Here is an 8,810-nt window from a genome sequence, read left to right as displayed (position 1 = left end):
TGTGTTTTGAATCCTTGGAATAGCCCCTTAATATATCTGGTCCTATTGTGCCATTGTACACAATATGAGTAAAGATTACTGGCAATTTATGAGATTGTTGCACTTACAGGATTACAGGATTTTTGCATTATTGTGGTGAACTACTACACTGTCCTTAATCTGTACATTCCATCAATACATATTTCCAATAACATTTCCAGAAAATCCATTATGTTATGACCTAGATTAACCTGTAGCACAATATCAGATATTACTATAAAGAATTAATAATATAAATACCGTACATCAGATTGTATACCCTATAGATTAATACTGGATATATAGTAATGTGGGCAAAGATTTACAAAAAGATCAGAGATAATGATCCAAGTTGCAAAAGTTGCACATCTACATTTATTTTCACCTCGAAATTAGGTGGCAAAAGGAAATTAATATTTAAGAATGTGAAATGAAATATATGCTGAAATACATTCCCTGGAGAACTGTCCAAAACATCTGAATGTACTTAAATAATAATTCAAATTACATTTAAGTCCAATAATCTTTATCTAGACTGACTGCTTCCCTATGTCAGTAACCACTGACTACTTCAGCAGCTTCACATAGGTCCAAGGATGTGAGACTGAAGCCACACATCGGTGATGATAGCGACAGCATCCCCGCATGACTGGGGTGGAGGACCATTTACCCTCAGTTTGCATTGAAATATTTGCTGATAGTGCTGTAAGAGGATGGCTGAGGCAATGATCCAGGTCAGTGGAGATGATGACTCTGCCTGGGCACAGCTGTGGGAAAAGACCCAGTGAACGACCCATCCAGTGTTATTTAAAAAGAAATACACAATATATTATTTAAAAAACAGAGTGTAATGAAGTACAAATTCAATTAGCATATTTATAAGTATGTATTTCTACCAGTGATGTAAAGGTGCAAAATGTAAAAAGTTTACAACACAGTTCAGAGGACAGATCAGTGTTTGATCTTATTTTGCACACTGAGCAGAAAGGTGTGAACCATCCCTCTGAACCACACTGTAATCTTCAGGGGTTATTACTGTTAACAAACCATAACAATCAAATCCAATCATCCCACATTCAGAGTAGGCTCCCCTTCATTTCTTTTTAATGGTAATGGATGAGCAATTCATCCTTTCTAAAAATCCAAACAAAAGCAAACAAAGCAGAAAGCTTTATGAGGACAGACTTCAAAGCGTGAGTTCTCATTAGACATGTTATGCCTTTGAAGAGCCAGCAATCCTCAGTGCAAAATCACAGATGGATATCTCTAAAAGCTCTGTTTTTGCCTCCCACTGGGGTTCCTGTAATTATAAACACATGAGCTGAAAGTGTTGTTTTTGCCTTTAAAAATGTAGCATATTTAGAACAAAGTGTTGTTCTGTGTGTCGGTATACTATCACTGACCTGTAGAATCATTTCCTGCACTTTGCTACTGAAAACCAGTGTAGTGCCAAAGTGTAGCTGTAAATCATGTTGAACTCTATTTATTTGCTCTATTAAGGGGTTCTGTACTTGTACTAAATCATGTTGCAATGATTTAATGCGAGAAAAATAGGGCAGTTTGGTGAAACTACTTATAAGAATGGTTTCCAGTTGCCATCAGCATCATAATTCATGAAAAATATTACACTGTGACTCAATATCAAATTCAACCCTGTAATATCCAGTTTTTAGTTTTATTGTCACTTAGACGCCTTTCTTGGATTCTCTCTAAGTTCTGTTTTTGTCTCCACCAACTCCTGATGTATTTGAAGCATGAGTGCATTCTGTGATCTCTAGTTTGGTGTCTTACTGCCTGTATGTGTATAGTTATCAACATTAACTGAAATCAGATTAAAACACACAGAGTTTTATATTTTAATATCTTTATTTTAGATTCTATAGTATACTTTAGTTATTATTCTGTGTTCCATTTAATGTCTTATGTCCTATGTTTCAACATAGTGTCTCAATTCCATTGTATTTAAGGTGACAATAAATTCAGTTCAATTCAACTGAATTCAGTTCAATTCAGTGTATTTATTGTAGTTACTTCGTGGCTCTTCCACAGCTATATACTCCATATGTTCACTATGTAGATACTGACTTTTACTGGCTGCTGTGATCATGGCTGAACGTAGATGTGGAATTCAAAAAAGCTCAGTTAAGCTGAGTGAAGCTCCAGATTTGGAGTTATTGTCCATATCTGTAGGTCCATCATTGCAAGCGATCCCTTTCACGTTATTGTTACAATATTTTTTCACTATGAAATTTTGACTTCAGCTAAATTAAGGTTGGACAAACTATCCATCACCCTCCCAGTTGTACTGCATCAACTGATTAATTGTTCATTATATACTAGCGCCCAGGCACACCAAAATACAGCATTGAAAGGAAAAAAAAAACATCTGTAAATAAAGAATTGTTTCACATTTCAGAGAAAATATTTTCCACACTTCCTCTTTTCTTAACTTATATGGAGACTTATTACACTTTTAAAAACACACATTTCTTAGAGAAACAGGTTGCATTTAATCTGAACTGGTCATCTAACTCAGTATCCACACTGATCACATTCTATAAGGTCTCAAATTATTACAGAATTAGCTGTTCCAGATTAGAGAGACATTCCTAAGTCAATGTGTGCTGTTTTGGTACAGACCAGCCAATCTAATTCTTTACATAATGTTGTCTGTATAATTCTGTGAGTTTAATCACTCCTCTATTAAAGCATATTGCTTATACTTAATTTGTGCAATGCCCCAGGCAGCATGAAATCAAATTAAGATATTATAGATGCTTTTTGAATTATTTTGTACACATCTGCACAAAGTTAAGCCTGTAGTGTTTTTTACTTTTAGAAATGGAATCTTTATTACAATTTTAAATATTGGATTTAACAATCAATTTTAAAAAAAAAATACAGTACTTATTTTCTAAATTCATCATAAAAACAGATTTTTTGAATGAAAATCTTTATGGGACTCTTTACAGGACTCCCATGATTCATGATTCCATAGCTTGTAGAACCACCTTTAGCAGCAATAACTGAGATTAACTAAGGTGAACTCTCAACCCTGTTTTGTGTAACTGAGTTTTGCTAGCATTTTGTTAGCATCCTACCGCAGTATTTCCATGGGTTGCAATCTGGATGTGCAACTCCAACACCTCGACTCTTCTTTTTCAGCCATTCTGTTGCAGATTTATTGGTGTGCTTGGGATATTTTTCCTGTTGCATGGCCCAGTTTGGGCTAAACTTTAGCTGCCACACAGATGATCTCCAATTTGATTCTCAAATACTTTGATATGCAGAGGATTGTTTTGTGATTGCAAAACAATCCCAAATCACATCCCTGCATCATTGTGCTTGACAGCTGGTATGAAGTGATGGTGCTGATATGCGCTGTTTACCTTTCACCAAATATGGCACTGTGCATTTATGGCCAAACATGTCCACCTGTCCAAAGAAGAAATCTTGTGCTGTGCTGCTATCTTCTTTTTAGAGAGTACAGGCTTTTCCCCGGCAACTCTTCCTACTAAGGCATATGTCTTCAGTCTTTTTTCTAACTGTAACTTCATGAGCTTTAACATGCTAATTAGGATCTTTAGAGTCTGATATGCATCTCTGGGTTTGGGGTTTTTTGGGGGGGTTTTTTGCAAGTTCTTGGGATAAATTTACTGGAATGTCAATTCCTGGGAAGGTAGTGTTGTGTTAGCACACTCACATGCTACAGAACCTCTGCTTGTGTAGAGGTGGTCACACTTGCTGATGCCCAATTACTTGTAAATGCCTCTGAGTGCTACTTGTCCTAATTCCTATGGAAGCAGTAAGGGTGTACTTGATTTTTTGCAGTACTTCACAAAATCATGTGAAAATTTTCTATTTTACACTGTTGTAAGTATTTTCAGGATAATTCCAAGTTGCTGTGGTGTTAAAGATGAGGCGTAGTTTGGTTTTTGGTAAACAAACAGCTAAGATGTAATATTATGATTCCCATAGCCTCCACTTTGTTACAATGAAACATACAGTATTTGTCCAGATATGATCAAACATGAGAAGTGTCGGGCTCATTTACTGGAGCGAGCAGAGCTTGCAGAGTCTTCACACAGATACAGTAATTCATGCACACAATGAAGACAGCAAAAAGTGACATATTTATTCAAAAACATCCGCTCCGACTTTATATGTGTCACATTTGATACCGCTCACATTTGTTCTCTCAGCACATCTCACTAAACAAACAAGTAAGAGATATTGGACACAGTGGCTGCTCATGCCACACCAAAGGGAGGTCTCACTCCTTCCTGCCTGTGCAATTGCCTTAGCTCAATGATTTATGAAAAGGAGAACAATCTGCACACAGATGGGACGTAGATATAAATATTCTGACCAGTCAGAAGAAGGCCAGAGTACACTTGTATTAGCTCAGGTGATCTATAACTCAAAGGGAATTTGAACTATGCTCGATTCAAGTACAAAGAAAAGTCCACCAGTAAACGGTGCAAAACAAAACAGGTAAAATGCAAAAAACAAAAAAAGTTCTGAACCTTCAAGTTAATCAGTCGTACTTGAGATGTAATTTTTAATATATCCTCAAACAAAACTGAGAAATAATTATTAAGATTTTATTAAGATTTTTCTTATATTTTCTTCAGGCTATTTGATTGTATGTGGTGGAAGTTGGGACAGTTTGTTTGTTGTGGCAGTTGTTTACTACCAACACCTGATCCAGCCGGCAGATTGCTGGGCCAAAACGCCAGCAGATTATTTTCCCCCTGATGTTTCCCAGGTGAATTAGAGCCAACTTTATGTGATGAAAAACCCTCCGAAAGCAAGATGCTCATTACACTATTTTATTGATTTTAACAGTAAAGTCAAGTCAGCTAAAACTGTAAATCAGCTAGCAAGACTTTACTGGACAATACTTTCAGAAATCGATGGATCTATTGAATGGCTGATACAATCAGCTGAATCTGTTTGCATTTAGCATCAGTGAACTCAATCTGACACTAAGCTGTGACAGTGGTCAAAAGTATGCCTGATACAGTCTCAAGGGAGGCAAAAGGAAATGCATTGGATTCTCATTAGAACAACATTTTTTATACAATTTATATACATAAATATGCATTTGCCTTTTAAAAATTCATCATTTGTCATTTGGATTCAGACTGAATTTTAATTGTGCATCACTGTCTTTTGATTAGTGGAGAGAGACTGACAGTGTACTATGCCATCCATTGATTTTTACTTCCACCACACTGTGTCCTACATACTACATCCCACATTACATTGCACTCCTCTGAGACTGGGTGCAGCACGAAAAGCATGCAGCTGTCTATATATAGTCATCATTATTATGCAGCAATACCTAAGTATGAATAAAGCCTTTGTTCAAAGGTAAGTAACCTATAAAGCTGTCAATTTCTGAACACTCAACTGCATCATCTGACGCGCTCCTCTGCATGTCTAAATCTGGTCAGATCATAATGAATTCTAGCCTAGGACTGCCACAAAGATGAAGTCACTCATGTCTTCAGGGCTTCATTCTGCATGCCATACTGCTGCTGCTGATTCTGCTGTTGCTGCTGCTGACATTTTCTTTTCTACCAAAATTCCTTGTAATATGATCTTGGCAAAACTCCTTTACAAACAAAACTTAATTAACAAATTTTAAGTTCTCCAGTAGCGATCTGTGGATCTGTTGTTGTTGTTATTGTTCTCACAATGAAGAAGAAAAAATCCCTGGGAGAATTTATTTGCTCTTTCTTCTAATGAGCAGCTGGACAGACGTACCTGCCCTGTCACTGCTCCTCTGAGGATATAGGTATCAAAACAGGAAGTGTTACGCTATATATTTACTCTCATGTATATTAACAGGCTTAGAAACAGATGACATAATCAAAAGGAATGTTATTGGTATGAACATCTAAGTGTCAAAAAGTTTTATTGGCATCTTATATAAATGACTAAAAACTATTTCAAAAGCACTTAAAGAAATCGCTGTGATGCAGTAGAGTGTGACATACTCCACTCCAATAAAAGAAAACCTGTAACATCATAATTCAAATTAAAGTCTAAATAAAATTAGAATAACTGCAGAAAACCATATTTAATTTATACCTATACATACTAAACAATGACACCACGAATCCACAGGAGGGCAGCAGATAGGTTTTGCTAATTCAACAGTCCCTCACACTCCTGGAAGACTGGTGATGTATTCTAGCCATCTTGTTTCAATCCTGTGGCCACTCAGAAGCAGCGCTGCTGGACTGAAACAGACATGAGAAAGATTATGTGAAAATGACAACAAAAGCTTGGAAATGCTTTCAATCATAACCCTTTCCCATGTGGAAAAGTGACACACCGACCTCAATGTGTATTAGGAATATTTCAACTGAAAGTCTGCTCACCGCAGCCTTAGAGCTCAGGATCTTTAAAAGCATGGACACAAATGTAATGTTGAGCATGGTACACAAAGGTTTGTGCTTTTGAGATTAAAACATCCCTGAAGGTAACAAATTAAAACCTAAACTTGGTGCAGTGAAATGTATGCAATGTGAACTGACTGAGTGTTAACACCTGTTTGGATATCCTTTATGTTCCAGAGGGTTACAGTGTACATTCAGGACCACTGAGACACCAACAACTGACCAGAGATAATGAGAACTCATAAATCATCTACATTACATTTAGTTTTTAAGAACATACATTTCTCCAACTGGGTCTGCAGCCATGTTGACTATCATGTAATACAGAATGGACACATCTGGTGTCCAGATTGCCAAATATTTGGGAGCTATCTTGTGTATTTATTTTTCATGGTACACGTGAGCCTAATTAAGTTTAGTTGCATGACATCAAGTACAAAAAATAAAAATGGATTCTGTGCCATATGTTTAGGAAAGAACCCCCAATAATAAAGTTAAATAACATGCTTAACAGATTTAAGGGTTTTTTTTAGCTACTTTTGAGTTTCACAGTTTGTGTCATGAGACATAAATACGAATAAATGTATGTATTTTCATAGTGAATCGTATTTGTGTGCATAGTAGTGATTTTCCTGTTTCTAATACAACAGTTTTCACATATACTGACAACTAATAATGTTATTTTCTTTTTACTATGAACTGAAATTGATTTAGCTTGACTAAAGCTTTACCCTTGGGTAAGACATTTGTTAGAAGGAGCTGTCAGCTGAAAGTTTTCTGGTGATCAACACACATTATGGACCTGGCAGTGTTCAGAAGTACAACCCAGTTTTCCCAAAACTTTGGATGATTTCAGAAATCTGAATAAAAACAGAATGCAAACATTTGAAAACCATTTAAGCATCTTAACTAATTAAAGATGGCAAAAACACTGCATCTAAGTTATATTTAATGGCAGCAAGTTGTTTCATGTTTACAACTGAGTTGCATCACTCTTCTAAGAACACCCCAGAGACTGAGGAGAACAATTGTTGTCGTGCTAAAAGTAAAATGTTTTGCTATTGTTGCTTGATATAGGGTTTCCGCAGCTAAACAGTCCAGGGCCTTTTTCTGTTGTGTTTTATAATGCACCAAATGCATTCGATGAGTAAAAGATTGCAGGCAGGTCATTTTAACTTCAAGGCTCTTTAACTACGAACCAATTGTGTTGTAATATGTGCAGCATGTGTTTTGGCTTTGAGTTAAATGAGCAGCATCTTCCTTTGCCTGAATGAGCTTGCAGTAGTGGTACCAGTTCACAGATTGCTGCAGGCTGGAGTGGCACTTCGGCTCATAGTCGATATTTCAAGGAGCAGAGGAAGGACTGCTATCACCTGCTACAACAGTTCACTGGACAGGAAACTGAACAGGACTATGAAACACCACCTCAGTGAACTGGCCAGCCTATTTGGCAGTGACAGAGGCTGCTGCTCAAGCTATCTTTCAAAACAGCAGCAAGGGGACTGTCCATTACTAACTCCAAGCATTGTTCTCTTACAGGGATAAAAAAAATTAAATTAAAAAATGCTTAAATGATTGTGTAAATATACTTTGGCAGCTGTTACTGGGATTGCCTGCCTAAGTAAAGTCTTTGTGTGGGAAACACTGTAAAATGAGCTTGGGCCTCAGTAAGGAAGATCTGCTGGGAAACTTTTACTAAACCAGCGTTGTCATTTCTACCACATAAATGTATTTTTTTTAATGAGGGAATGTCTGAGATCCCAAAAGTTGAAAGTCTTCTTCAACACGGGCTTTCAGCATTTTGCCTTGGTTAAGATGTTTTTCTGGCCATCCTTTTAAAAACAAAACAAAAAACCCAAAACATATTGTTGGCATGAAACTGAAATAGGCATATATATTAACAGTTTTCTACCATTCTAGAAATCTAGAAGCCCCATTGGAAATTAAACTGCATACCCATACTGTTCATGTCCTTTGGTTCCTTTTGGATTTAGTACAAACCATGACATGACACTCAGGGAAATTGAGTGATTGCTTTAAAAAATAACCACATTTGCTCTACTGTATGGGTAGTCATTTCATGCCAAAAGCAATCCCTATTCTGAAATCACCCTTTGTAAAAAATAATCCCCATTGATTTCCATCTAATGTGTTATAGACTTAGGTTACTTTGAGTTACACTGGAAGGCTCTGACAGATCATGAATATATTTAATGCCTTTCCCCTGCCTCCATTACAACTGATTCTCATGTCTTCACTATCCATACCATCAGCATATGGATATGTATGTGTAAGTTTAGGGACAAAAAGTGTTATATCAAATAAACTACAGTTAACATGTGTTAGGGAATGAAAACTAACACTAGAAAAAAGTGTTATACT

The sequence above is a fragment of the Oreochromis niloticus genome, linkage group LG5 (assembly GCF_001858045.2).
Source record: "Oreochromis niloticus isolate F11D_XX linkage group LG5, O_niloticus_UMD_NMBU, whole genome shotgun sequence".
NCBI lineage: Eukaryota > Metazoa > Chordata > Actinopteri > Cichliformes > Cichlidae > Oreochromis > Oreochromis niloticus.
The sequence above is the reverse complement of the archived record's forward strand: the minus strand, read 5'-3'. Positions refer to the sequence as shown.